This window comes from Mobula birostris, chromosome 2, assembly GCF_030028105.1.
Source record: "Mobula birostris isolate sMobBir1 chromosome 2, sMobBir1.hap1, whole genome shotgun sequence".
Lineage (NCBI taxonomy): Eukaryota > Metazoa > Chordata > Chondrichthyes > Myliobatiformes > Myliobatidae > Mobula > Mobula birostris.
Window position 1 is genome coordinate 152,495,516 of NC_092371.1, and position 14,128 is coordinate 152,509,643.

Below are 14,128 nucleotides of genomic sequence, written 5' to 3' on the forward strand. Positions count from 1 at the left end.
AATTTAGTCAACATTCTAAACATTGGAAATCCAGTAGCCAGTTGGTACATTGCAAACTCCAATGAAAAGCAATGAGACAATGAGCTGATAAGCCATTTAGTGGTATGTTAACTGAGATAGAAATATTGGTCAGGACGCCAAAGGTGGCTCTCTTTTATTCTTTTTTGAACTAGTAGCAGAGGATATCTGGTGTTCATCTGAGTAAATAGATGTGTTTTAGTTTCAAATAACATCGATATAAACATACCCCTGATGTAACTAAGTTTGAGTTTTTGGGTAAAATCGTTTCAGGCTATAATCGGAAACAGAAAATTTGATGCATTCTCTCTTTGTTCTTCTCATCTCCAACATCATATTTGTACAAAGAGTACAATTACTGACAAACTAGCCTGTAATCTTAAGTGCTGATTACTTCTGCATTAGGAAGAACTTAAAAACAGAACGGTCATTTTTAAAGATTTATTATTATCTCAGTTGGTGAAAGCATAGTGTCTCGTAGCAATAATGCCAGGGTATCTTTGTCAGCCTTTTGCATGCCAGATTGGCTTCGGTGAACTTCCTTAAAGTTCTTCAGTCTTCTAAGGATAATTGGCTATGGCAATAAGTTGAAAAAAAAATTCATAAAAATTGCATGTGCATTAGACAGACAGTTCTTGCCAGAAAACTCCCTTCAGATAATATACATCTTCTCTACCTGTTGTGAAGAAAGTCTTTGCCCACAGCAAAGATTGACATTTTTCACAAGGCCAAAAAGATCCTTCAGTCACCTCTCTTTCTGAGGCCAGCTTTAGACGTCTCACATCTGACAGACAGTAAAAAAGAACTAATGAAGGCTTAACTTTGTAGCAGCCCCTTCACCCTAATCTAAGGAAGATAGGATGATACTGGGAAAATGCTTGAATAACCTGTTCTTGAACCTACTTACGTTTCAAACTTTAAGCGGATTAAAGTGTTTTTGCATCTGTCCTTAGGTTAAGGGTGAAAAACCTACATTTGTAATCAATTGTCATCTGGCTTTCTCAACAACTTTGGAGGGATTTCACAGAATTACAGAGCCTAAATCTAAAAGTCAATTTATTTTTTTTTTTCCTTCAGCGGTTGAACAGGGCACAACTGCGCAAGTGCGTAAAAGTCAGACTGTGAGGCAGCGGGAGAGTTGAAAAGTGAGCAGATTGAGAAGAGTCAGTCATTTCTTCAGTGGTTGAACGGGGTACGACTGCGCAAGCGTGTGAAAGACGGACCACGAGACAGTGGGAGAGTTAAAAAGTGAGCAGATTTAGGGAGCAGGCGATGGAGTAGAGGGAGACAGAGTAGGAGGCTTTGGCTCGAGAGGCTTCTACGAGCAGAGGCTGAGGACAAGCTTCACTCCAAGTGAGGTAAGGCCAGGTAAGTTCCTTTATTTAGTTTAATTACCTTAAGAGTGGGTAATGGAGGCAGCAGTTAGGGCAGTTGAGTGCTCTGTTTGCAGTATGTGGGAAGTCAGGGCGAGCATAATCGTCCCTGATGACTACACCTGTGAAAGGTGCATCCAGCTGCAGCTCCTGACAAACAGAGTTAGGGAACTGGAGCTGGAGCTGGATGAACTTCAGATCATTTGGGAGGCAGAGGCAGAAATAAACAGGAGGTACAGAGAGATAGTCACCCCGAAGAGTCAGGAGACAGGTAGCTGGGTGACTGTCAGGAGAGGGAAGGGGAATAGACAGAATGAGCAGAGCACCCCTGTGGCCGTTCCCATCAATAATATACCGTTTTGGATGCTGTTGATGGGGACAACCTACCAGGGACAAGCTGAGTGTCCCATCTCTAGCACCGAGACAGGACACTCAGCTCAGAAAGGAAAGCGGGAACAGAGGAGAACAGTAGTGATAGGGGATTCGATAGTTAGGGGGACAGACAAGAGGTTCTGTGGGAGAGATTGAGAATCCTGGATGGTCTGTTGACCCTCTGGTGCCCAGGTCCGCGATATCTCGGATCGAGTTCTCAGTGTTCTCAAGAGGAAGGTTGAGCAGCCAGATGTTGTGGTCCATGTAGGGATCAATGACGTGGGTAGGAAGAGTGAGAAGGTCCTGAAAGGTGAATTCAGGGAGTCAGGTGCCAAGTTATAGGACAGGACCTCCAGGATAGAAATCTCAGGATTGCAACTGGTGCCATGTGCAAGTGGGTTTAGAAATAGTAAGATAGCACAGATCAACACATGGCTGAAGACATGGTGCAGGAGGGAGGGCTTCAGATTTATAGATAATTGAGCAGTTTTCCAGGGAAGATAGGACCTGTTCCAACGGGACAGTTGACATCTGAACTGGAGGGGGACAAATATTCTTGCAGGTAGGTTGGCTAGAGAGGCTGCAGTGGATTTAAACTAGATACAAGGGGGGAGGGGAAGAAGAGTGCAGGAACAAATGTAGAGGAGAAGGAAGAAAAAGGAGATAGTAAAGTTGTTTGCACCGTTAATGATAAAAAGAGTGTAAGAGGTTGAAAATTTCTTAAATGCATTCATTTTAATGCTAGGAGCATTGTAAGAAAGGTGGATGAGCTTAGAGCATGGATTGATACCTGGAAGTATGATCTGGTAGCTATTAGTGAAACATGGTTGTAGGAGGGGTGTGATTGGCAACTAAATATTCCTGGATTTCCTTGCTTCGGGTGTGATAGAATCAGAGGGACAAGAGGGGGAGGTGTTGCATTGCTTGTCAGAGAAAATATTGCAGCAGTGCTCTGGCAGGATAGATTAGAGAGCTTGCCTAGGGAGGCTATTTGGGTGGAATTGAGGAATGGAAAAGGTGTTGTAAGACTTATAGGGGTGTATTATAGGCCACCTAATGGGCAGTGAGAACTGGAGGAGCAAATTTGTAAGGAGATAGCAGATATTTGCAGTAAGCACAAGGTTGTGATTGTGGGAGATTCTAATTTTCCACACATAGACTGGGAATCCCATACTGTAAAAGGGCTGGATGGTTTGGAGTTTGTAAAATGTGTGCAGGATAGTTTTTTGCAGCAATACATAGAGGTACCAACTAGAGAAGAGGCAGTGTTGGATCTCTTGTTAGGGAATGAGATAGGTCAAGTGACGGAGGTATGTGTTGGGGAGCACTTCGAGTCCAGAGATCACAATGCTATTAGTTTCAATATAATTATGGAGAAGGATAGGTCTGGACCCAGGGTTGAGATTTTTGATTGGAGAAAGGCTAACTTTAAGGAGATGTGAAAGGATTTAGAAGAAGTGGATTGGGACAAATTGTTTTATGGGAAGGATGTAATAGAGAAATGGAGGTCATTTAAAGGTGAAATTTTGAGGGTACAGTACCTTTACATTCCGAGTTAGGTTGAAAGGAAAGGTTAAAAGTTTCAAGGGATATTGGAAACTTGGTTCGGAAAAAAGAGAGCAATTTATCTACAATAAATATAGGCAGCATGGAGTAAATGTGGTGCTCAAGGAATATAAAGAATGTAAAAGGAATCTTAAGAAAGAAATTAGAAAAGCTAAAAAAGATATGAGGTTGCTTTGTCAAGTAAGGTGAAAATAAATCCAAAGGGTTTCTACAATGTTGTATTAATAGCAAAAGAATAGTGAGGGATAAAATTGGTCCCTTAGAGAATCAGAGTGGTCAGCTATGTGTGGAACCAAAGAGATGGGGGAGATTTTGAACAATTTCTTTTCTTCGGTATTCACTAAGGAGAAGGATATTGAATTGTGGAAGGTAAGGGGAACAGGTAGGGAGGTTATGGAAACTATGATGATAAAAGAAGAGGAAGTGTTGGCGCTTTTAAGGAATGTAAAAGTGGATAAGTCTCCGGATCCTGTCAGGATATTCCCTAGGACCTTGAGGGAGGTTAGTGTAGAAATAGCAGGGGTGCTGATAGAAATATTTCAAATGTCATGAGAAACAGGGATGCTGCTGGAGGATTGGCAAATTGCTCAAGTTGTTCCAATGTTTAAAAAGGGTTCTAAGAGTAAACCTAGCAATTATCGGCCTGTAAGTTTGATGTCAGTGGTGGGTAAGTTAATGGAAAGTATTTTTAGAGATGGTATATATAATTATTTGGATAAACAGGGTCTGATTAGGAACAGTCAACCTGGATTTGTGCATGGAGGGTCATGTCTGACAAATCTTATTGAATTTTTTGAAGAGGTTACTAGGAAAGTTGACGAGGGTAAAGTGGTGGATGTTGTCTATATGGACTTCAGTAAGACCTTTGACAAGGTTCCACACGGAAGGTTAGTTAAGAAGGTTCAATTGTTAGGTATTAATATTGAAGTAGTAAAATAGATTCAACAGTGGCTGGATGGAAGACACCAGAGACTAGTGGTGGATAACTGTTTGTCAGGTTGGAGGCTGGTGACTAATATTGTGGCTCAGGGATCTGTCCTGGGTCCAATGTTGTTTGTCATATACATTAATGATCTGGATGATGGGATGGTAAATTGGATTATAAAGTATGCAGATGAGACTAAGATAGGTGGTGTTGTGGATACTGAAGTAGGATTTCAAAGCTTGCAGAGAGATTTAGGCCAGTTAGAAGAGTGGGCTGAAAAATGGCAAATGGAGTTTAATGCTGATAAGTGTGAGGTGCTACATTTTGGTAGGACTAATTAAAATAGGACATACATGGTAAATGGTAGGGCATTGAAGAATGCAGTAGAACACAGGGATCTAGGAATAATGGTGCATAGTTTCCTGAAGGCGGAATCTCATGTGGATAGGGTGGTGAAGAAAGCGTTTGGTATTGGCCTTTACAAATCGGAGCATTGAGTATAGGAGTTGGGATGTAATGTTAAAATTGTACAAGGCATTGGTAAGGCCAAATTTGGAGTATTGTGTACAGTTCTGGTCACCAAATTATAGGAAAGATGTCAACAAAATAGAGAGAGTACAGAGAAGATTTACTAGAATGTTACCTGGGTTTCGGCATCTAAGTTACAGAGAAAGGTTGAACAAGTTGGGTCTTTATTCTTTGGAGCATAGAAGGTTGAGAGGGGACTTGATAGAGGTATTTAAAATTATGAGGGGGATAGATAGAGTTGATGTGGATAGGCTTTTTCCATTGAGAGTAGGGGGGATTCAAGCAAGAGGACATGAGTTGAGAATTAGGGGGCAAAAGTTTAAGGATAACACGAGGGGGAACTTCTTTACTCAGAGAGTGGTAGCTGTGCAGAACGAGCTTCCAGTAGAAATGGTAGAGGCTGGCTCGATATTGTTATTTAAAGAAAAATTGGATAGCTATATGGACAGGAAAGGAATGGAGGATTATAGGCTGAGTGTAGGTCGGTGGGGCTAGATGAGAGTAAGCATTTGGCACCGACTAGGAGGGCTGAGATGGCCTGTTTCTGTGCTGTAATTGTTATATAGTTATATGATTATTAAGATGAGAAGGTCCTTCAATATTTTCTCCTATCTTGGCAGACCTGCAAACAAAAATATTGTTGTCATCTGATTATGACACCTATTCTTCATCAATTAGTCTACAACAGAGTGGCCCATAAACCATGGCAATAGTCTTCCATGCTTTCATCCAGTGAATGCAATTGTGTGAACAAATGCCAGTGAAAAATAATAAATTGCATTTAATTATATCTCCATAATTCAGGGAAAATGTTGCTAAGGGAATCTACATGGATTCAAGCCAAACCCTTCTTTTTCTGGGAAATGTTTTTGCTTTAATCCTACTCCAATAGCTATCTTCATGACCTCGTGTCCCAAAGACGTTTCTTTAATGGAATAATTCTGATGAGTAGTCATTTTTATAATGTGATTCTAGAAACAGAATTTGCACACAAAAGGTGACATAAGCGGAACAAGACAATTACTCAGAGTTCTTTTTTAAATATTGATTGTGATTAAATTTGATCATGGTATGGTGCAAGGCTGAGGGACTTGGGGAATTCTGCTCTTCTTGCAAAAATGTGATTGTCTTTTAACTCTATCTGTTCAACAGACAGTCTCAGTTCAATGCTCTGTTCAAAGTTGGTGCCTTTGATCATTCAGCACTCTGTCCTACACTGGAGATTAAATCTAGGTTCATATGTAACGTACTGCATAAATTTACAACTTTCTAAATCAGAGGGAAAACTTTACAAACAATTCACATGTATCAAAGAAAGCAGAATATGCTTCCATTTTGTTGAATAATTGGTGCTTTGGGATGTCAGTAACATTGGAATAAAACTGTGCTGTAATTATCCTGCTAAAAGTAAGTCTTCTACATCCTATCATATTCAGTCCAGGTCAGGACTGAATGCAAGTACTCCAGTAGTAGTTGTTAATTATGTGCTTAATTTATAGAAGTCAGCACACTTAGTAATTTTTTTGTGGAAGTGACAAACTGTGCTGCATTATCACTGTTCTTGTGATTGTATTAGTTCTTAATTTCAAGAATAAAAGACATTGGACATTAGAAAGAGAAGCTGAAATATGAAGGGCACAAGTAGATACTTTAACCATGAGCAGAGCATAATTTCTTCAATTAATTGTCAAATGGGCTTATCTTGTTATCTCCATGGGTACATCTTTTAAAATTTTCACTTATCAGTTTTTATGAAGACAATATTCAAAGGGAAACTACTTAAAGTGGTAATGAATCTTTTGTTCTTGGAAAGGTGCTTGTATTATCCTTAAAACATAAACTCTGTGACTCTGATTCAGAGATCTGTAGGGTGTCCTATGATTTGCAAAAGAATTTGGTGATAAAAATGTTCCATGGTGCTTCCATTCTGTGAATATTTCACTTTCAATATAAGGCCAGGCTGAATTGTTTCTTTCTTGTTTGCAGTTGCTGATTTTTGGATAGCTTCAGTGAAATCTTTATTCTTACAGTCATCAATCTATGGTTGAGGCTTAAGTGGTCAGCTGTGATGTGACATTTGGCTTTAGCCATCTTTCTTTCCAGTCCTGAAGTCAACTGCCCAAAACGTCAACTGTTCGTTTCCCTCCACAGATGTGTGTGCTACTCAAGATTTCTAGCATCTGCAGAAGGTCTGGTGCCTATGACATTAATGCCAATTGAATTTAAAATATTTCTTCAAGTATTCATAAGGTTGAGATGAAACATATAGTAACTCCTGTATAAAAATTACTGGTCACATTTGGCACTCTCAAAGTCCTGCTCACTGGTGAGAGCTTTGCTCTCTGTTCAGCTAATCCCTTGATTATTTTTATATGTGATTAGTTTGACCTAAGTTTTTCCACCTATGAATGTTCTATTCATGGTTTACCTACAGTACATGTAAAATATCATGAATATTTCTTCATTACACCTTGAAGTAAAAATGCAGTTTAATTTTATGTGCTGTCTGAACACCTTTAAGACATCTCTTCTTTCAGACCGATTCTGTTGATAATCTCTCAAACATCAATGGTAAACAATTATATTTAATGGATTGTCCATCCTTTTCTTCCTCATCCTTTCTTGCATGTCACATAGACCAAATCAAAAGCTGTCTATGGATGTGATTGTGCTGGTGAGTATACAGAATAGATTGGAGGATTTTAGTTATGGGGAAAGATTGGATAGGCTGTACTTGCTTACCATGACTGGCTGGTGACCTGATAGAAGTATATATGATAGGAGCATACATTTAAGGTGAGAGGAAGGGATTTTGAGGTGTAAGAATTTTTTTCAGAGGTGGCAGTAAATATCTGGAATGCGCTGTCAGAAGAGGAGATATTTATAAAGCATCTTAGATAGACACAAATTTCATGACATATGGCAGTGATATTAAACCTGATTCTGATTATGATCACCAGTTCCTCTACAAAACCCTCTGTCACCTGCACTTTCTCATTCCCAATAGGACAGGGGTCCCCAACCTTTTTGCACCGTGGACTGGTTTAATATTGACAATATTCTTGCGGATCGGCCGACCAGGGAGGTGTTCAAGTAGGGTTAAACTCACCTCAACGTGTCTTTTAGAGTTGCCAACTTGCTCACTCCCAAATAAGGGACAAAAGTAGCAGTCAAATCCCAGGACACTTATGTTTACTCCATGAAAGACTACTATGACCATGAAGCCTTGCACAGGTACCTGTGCGCGCATGCGTGACGTGCGCATGCACGCATGTGCTGATTTTTTTTCCACAAATTGGTTTTGGCTTAATCTTCCTGACTATACTGTACATACATTATTTCCGCTTTATATAGGCTGTGTATTTATCATAAATTTCCTGCTTTTACTATATGTTAGTGTTATTTTAGGTTTTATGTGTTATTTGGTAGGTTATTTTTTGGGTCTGGGAACACTCAAAAATTTTTCCCATATAAATTAATGGTAATTGCTTCTGCGCTTTACACAATTTTGGCACAAGAGGTTTCATAGGAACGCTCTACCTTAGCGGGGGAAATACAGGACAAGAACGGTCCCATTTGGGAGAAACTAATTTAGCCCAATATACGGGATGTCCCGGCAAATACGGGACAGTTGGCAACCCTATGTTCGAGTTCAACAGTGCATGACAGGGAATGAGGAAAGGTGCAGCTGACTCATATCGTTTCCTCGCGGCCTGGCGGTTGGGGACCGCCGCTCTACAACTCGTTCTCAATGTTATTTATTTCTAATTTCTTTTTATTATTATTGTTTGTTTTTTAGTAATTACACAGTTTGTCTTCTTATGCACATGGTTTGTGCGTCCGTTTTTGTGTGTAGTTTTTCACTGATTCTATTGTGTTTATTTATATCGACTGTGAATACCCGCTAGAAAATGAATCTCAGGGAAGTATATGGTGACATATACACACTTCAATAATAACTTCACTTTAAACTTTCTTCCTCTTAACTCAGCTTACAATTTCTTTCAGTGCTTGCACACAATCCTTCATTCTGGGAAGAGGTACAAAAAGTTAATACTTCATTATTAATTTTATCTTGTATGCATTTTTCACCATATTTATCATTAATATGACCTTTCTGTCATACTATAAACATTTCTTTTTGTAACTTTCACTATAGATTTCCGAAAGAACTCCAGAAGAGAATTAGGAAAATCAGGAAAGGTCATGAAAAGTCCTTGATAAGTTGGATTAAAGACAATCCTGAAGAGCAAGAGAATAACTAGGGAGCAGGTAGGACAAGACAAGGACAAGTGAAGGAACATGTGCTTGGAGGTGGATGACGTGGGTGAGGTCTTAAATGATTACTTTAAGTATTTTTATGCGTACTTGCCAATGAGAAGGATGTGGAGGATTGGAAGATCAGTATGAGTATGATACTCTTTTGAGATAAAGAAGGAAGTAGTGTTAGATCTCTTTAAGAAAATGAAGGTGATAAAACCCCATGGCCTGATGGCATACACTTCAGGTGATTGAGAGAAGCAAGAAATGAGATTGCTGGAATCTTGACAATATCTTTCTAATATCTCTCACCAGAGGGATGGTCCCACAGGACTGTTGAGTTATTAATGTTGTTCTATTAGTCAAGAAGGGATTTAAGACTAATCATGGAAACTATATACTGGTGAGTCGCATATCAGTGGTAAGGAAGTTACTCGAGCGGATTCTTGGGGATAAGGTTTATGTGCATTTAAATGACAATAGTCTAATTAAAGATGTTCAGCATAACTTTGTGTGGAGCAGGTCATAAGACCAAGGAGCAGAAGTCAGCCATTTCGCCTATCGAGTCTGCTCCGCCAGTTTATCTTGAGCTGATCCATTCTCCCACTTAGTCCCACTCCCCCGCCTTCTCACCATAACCTTTGATATCCCTGGCTACTCAGATACCTATCAATCTCTGCCTTAAATACACCCAATGACTTGGCCTCCACTGCAGCCTGTGGCAACAAATTCCATAGGTTCACCACCCGCTGGCTAAAAAAAAATTCTTCACATCTCTGTTTTGAATGGGTGCCCTTCAATCCTTAAGTCATGCCCTCTCGTACTAGACTCCCCCACCATGGGAAACAATTTTGCCACATCCAATCCGTCCATGCCTTTCAACATTCGAAATGTTTCTATGAGATCCCCCCTCATTCTTCTAAACTCCAAGGAATACAGTCCAAGAGCAGACAAATGTTTCTTATATGTTAACCCTCTCATTCCCGGAATCATTCTCGTGAATCTTCTCTGAACCCTCTCCAACGTCAGCACATCCTTTCTTAAAAAAGGAGCCCAAAACTGCCCACAGTACTTCAAGTGAGGTCTCACCAGTGCCTTATAGAGCCTCAACATCACATCCCTGCTCCTATACTCTATTCCTCTAGAAATGAAGGCCAACATTGCATTCGCCTTCTTCACCACTGACTCAATCTGGAGGTTAACCTTAAGGGTATCCTGTACGAGGACTCCCAAGTCCCGTTGCATCTCAGAACTTTGAATTCTCTCCCCGTTTAAAAAATAGTCTGCCTGTTTATTTCTTCTACCAAAGTGCATAACCATACACTTTCCAACATTGTATTTCATTCGCCACTTCTTTGCTCATTCTCCCAATCTATCCAAGTCTCTCTGCAGACTCTCTGTTTCCTCAGCACTACTGGCCCCTCCACTTATCTCTGTATCGTCAGCAAACTTAACCACAAAGCCATCTATTCCATAATCCAAATCGTTGATGTACAATGTAAAAAGAAGCGGCCCTAACACAGACCCCTGTGGAACACCACTGGTAACCGGCAACCAACCAGAATAGGATCCCTTTATTCCCACTCTCTGTTTCCTGCCAATCAGCCAACACTCTATCCACGTGTAAGTGGTTTCTACTTTTATGTCACTGCGTACGTTAATCAAAATGGCTTCTTTGTTATGTTAATCTCTTATGTTACTGTGTATGTGAGTTAAAATGGTTTCTTTGTTATGTTAAATGCTGATAAAGTCTCTAGCTAGCACTTTGCTTGGGTTATAACAGATAGCAGAGTACTATGAACCAATGGGTGTCCATGTGATTCTTTCTTGGGGTGATATGCTGTCTCATGTGATTGGGAACCAGGGGCTTTTGGCGGGGAGTCGGAGGAGAGACCGTGAGGACAACGGACGTGCGGGGAAAGCTCAGGTTGATCACTCCGGGTGGTTCTGAGCTATGAGTCACCGGGGTCAGAGTGGTCCCGAAGAGGTCCCCGAGCTCCAATGAGTGCACGAAGAACTTGAACTTTGATAAGTCTGGCACCTTTTCCGTTCATTTTATTGTATTGAACTTCTGTTAATCACATAGATTTAGTAATATCTATAAAGTGTAATTGGTAAAATGTACAGTGTGTGCTGGCTTATGATTGATGTTTGACGTTGAATCAGGTGGCAGTTGTACAGCAACTGACACAACCGGGAGAGCAGGCAGGCAGCGGACGGGGTTTCCCTGAGAGAAATACGAGCCAATATAGCTGAGCGTTACACACATATATAACTTTCCCGTAGTTCTATGGGCCCTTATCTTGTTAAGCAGCCTCATGTGTGGCACCTTGTCAAAGGCCTTCTGAAAATCCAAATATACAACATCCACTGCATCTCCCTTGTCTAGCCTACTGGTAATTTCCTCAAAAAATTGCAATAGGTTTGTCAGGCAGGATTTACCTTTAAGGAATCCATGCTGAGTTCTGCCTATCTTGTCATATGCCTCCAGGTTCTTGGTAACCTCATTCTTGACAATCGACTCCAACAACGTCTCAACCACTGATGTCAAGCTGACAGGTCTATGATTTCCTTTTCGCTTCCTTGCCCCCTTCTTAAATAGCGGAGTGAGATTTGCAATCTTCCAGTCCTCTGGAACCATGCCAGATTCTATAGACTTTTGATAGATCATTACTAATACCTCCCCAATCTCCACAGCTACTTCCTTCAGAACATGAGGGTGCATTCCATCTGGTCCGGGAGATTTATCTACCTTTAGACTATTCAGATTCCTGAATACTTTCTCTGTCGTAATTGTGACTGCGCACACTTCTCTTCCCTGCCACCCTTAAGTGTCTGGTATACTGCTGATGTCTTCCTCAGTGAAGACTGATGCAAAATACCTATTCAGTTCCTCCACCATCTCCTTATCTCCCATCACAATTTCTCTAGCATCATTTTCTACCAGTCCTATATCTACTCTCACCTGTCTTTTGCTCTTTATATACTTGAAAAAGCTATTAGTATCCTCTTTGATATTATTTGTTAGCTTCTTTTCATAGTTTATCTTTTCCCTCTTAATGATCTTCTTAGTTTCCCTTTGTAAGTTTTAAAAACTTCCCAATCCCCTATCTTCCCACTATTTTTTGCTTCCTTGTATGCCTTCTCCTTTGCTTTAACTTTGGCTTTGACTTCTCTTGTCAGCCACGGTTGCATCCTTTTTCCATTTGAAAATTTATTTTTTGGAATCTGTCTGTCTTGCACCTTCCTCACTTCTCGCATAAACTCCAGCCACTGCTGCTCTGCTGTCTTTCCCGCCAGTGTCCCTTTCCAGTCAACTTTGGCCAGTTCCTCTCTCATGCCACTGTAATTTCCTTTACTCCACTGAAATACCGACACGTCAGATTTCAGCTTCTCTTTTTCAAATTTCACAGTGAACTCAATCATGTTATGATCATTGTCTCCTAAGGGTTCCTTCACCTTAATCTCTCTAATCACCTCCGGTTCATTACACAATACCCAATCCAGTACAGCCGATCCCCTAGTGGGCTCAACAACAAGCTGTTCTAAAAAGCCATCTCGCAGACATTCTACAAATTCTCTCTCTTGAGATCCAGTGCTGATAAACTGTCTCTCTTGAGATCCAGAGCCGTCAGTAATCATGCCTTACTGACTTACTAACATGCCTTAAAAACTAAGTTTTTTGAGGAGGTGTCAAAGGTGTCTGATGTAGGTGGAGATATGCATATTGTCTATGTGGATTTTAGTAAGACCTTTGACTAAGTCCCTCGTAGGAAGCTCATCAAAAATATTAAGATGCAGGGATCCAAGGTAAATTTGCCATTGGGTTTCAGAACAAGCGTGCCCATAGGAGACAGAGGATAATGGTCAATGGAATTTATTTTGACTGAAGGTCTGTGGCAAGTGCAGTTCCATAGGAATCCATACTAGGACTTCTGCTGTTTGTGATATGTATATAAAAACTTAATGAAAATGTAGATGGGTGGGTTAATAAGTTAGTAGATGATACGATTCTCTTCCAACTATTGGAGATACTTATCAGGAGTGCTGAGTATGCAGGACCCTTAGCATTGTCAAAGATTCCTCCCAGGCATTATTATTTGTTAATTTTTTGTGGTAATATTACTATATGTGTTGTTTGTAAGTTATATGTGCTATGTTGTGCACCTTGGTTCAGACATATATACAACTGAATAATAAAATATTTCAGAATACTGACATTCAGTGTAAGGTGTATTAGAATACAAGTTAAAAAGGAAACACATTAATGCTACTGGCTCTTCATTCCTGATGAGACCTGAGTGATGGTAGGGAGTTTAATAGTCTCAGCACCTAAGGGAAGAGGCTACTTCCCATCCTAACAGTCCTGGTCCTGCGTAATGGTAGGGGTCAAAGAGATAGTGGGACGGACAAGACAAATGGCCAATTCAGTTTGAATCCTATGTGGTGTACATGTATACGGTTGAATGACAATAAACTTGAACCTGATCTAGAATTTGAAGATTTTTAGTGCTGTGGACAGGGTAGAAGATTGCCAACAGATACAGTAAATATAGGTCAATTGCAGCTATGGGCAGGGAAATAGCTGGTGGAGTTCAACCCGGCCAAATCTGAACTGTTGCAAGATGGGAGGTCAAATGTAAAGGGACAGTACATTGTTAAAGGAAAGCCTCAAAGCAGTGTTGATATACAGAGTCCAAGTGCATAGTTCCATAAAAGTGGTAAAGAAGTTGCTTGCCTTTATTAGTTGAGGAATTAGGTTCAGCTGTATGTTTCAGCTTTATAAAATTCTAGTTAGGCTATATCTGAAATATTGCATTCAGTTCTGGTCTCCGCATTGTAGAGAGCATGTCAAGACTTTGGAAAATGTGCAGAAGTGGTTTACTAAAGTACTGCCTGGATTAGAAGGCATGTGCTGTAACAAGAGGTTGGACAAACTTGGGCTGCTTTCTCCGGAGCAACAGAGGCTGAGGGGAGATCTGACGGAGTTTTATAAAGATTATGAGGGGGCATAGATGATTAGACAAAGTGTATCTTTTCCCCAAGATTGAAATGTCTACTGAAATGTAAGCGTAAAGTGGCAGGA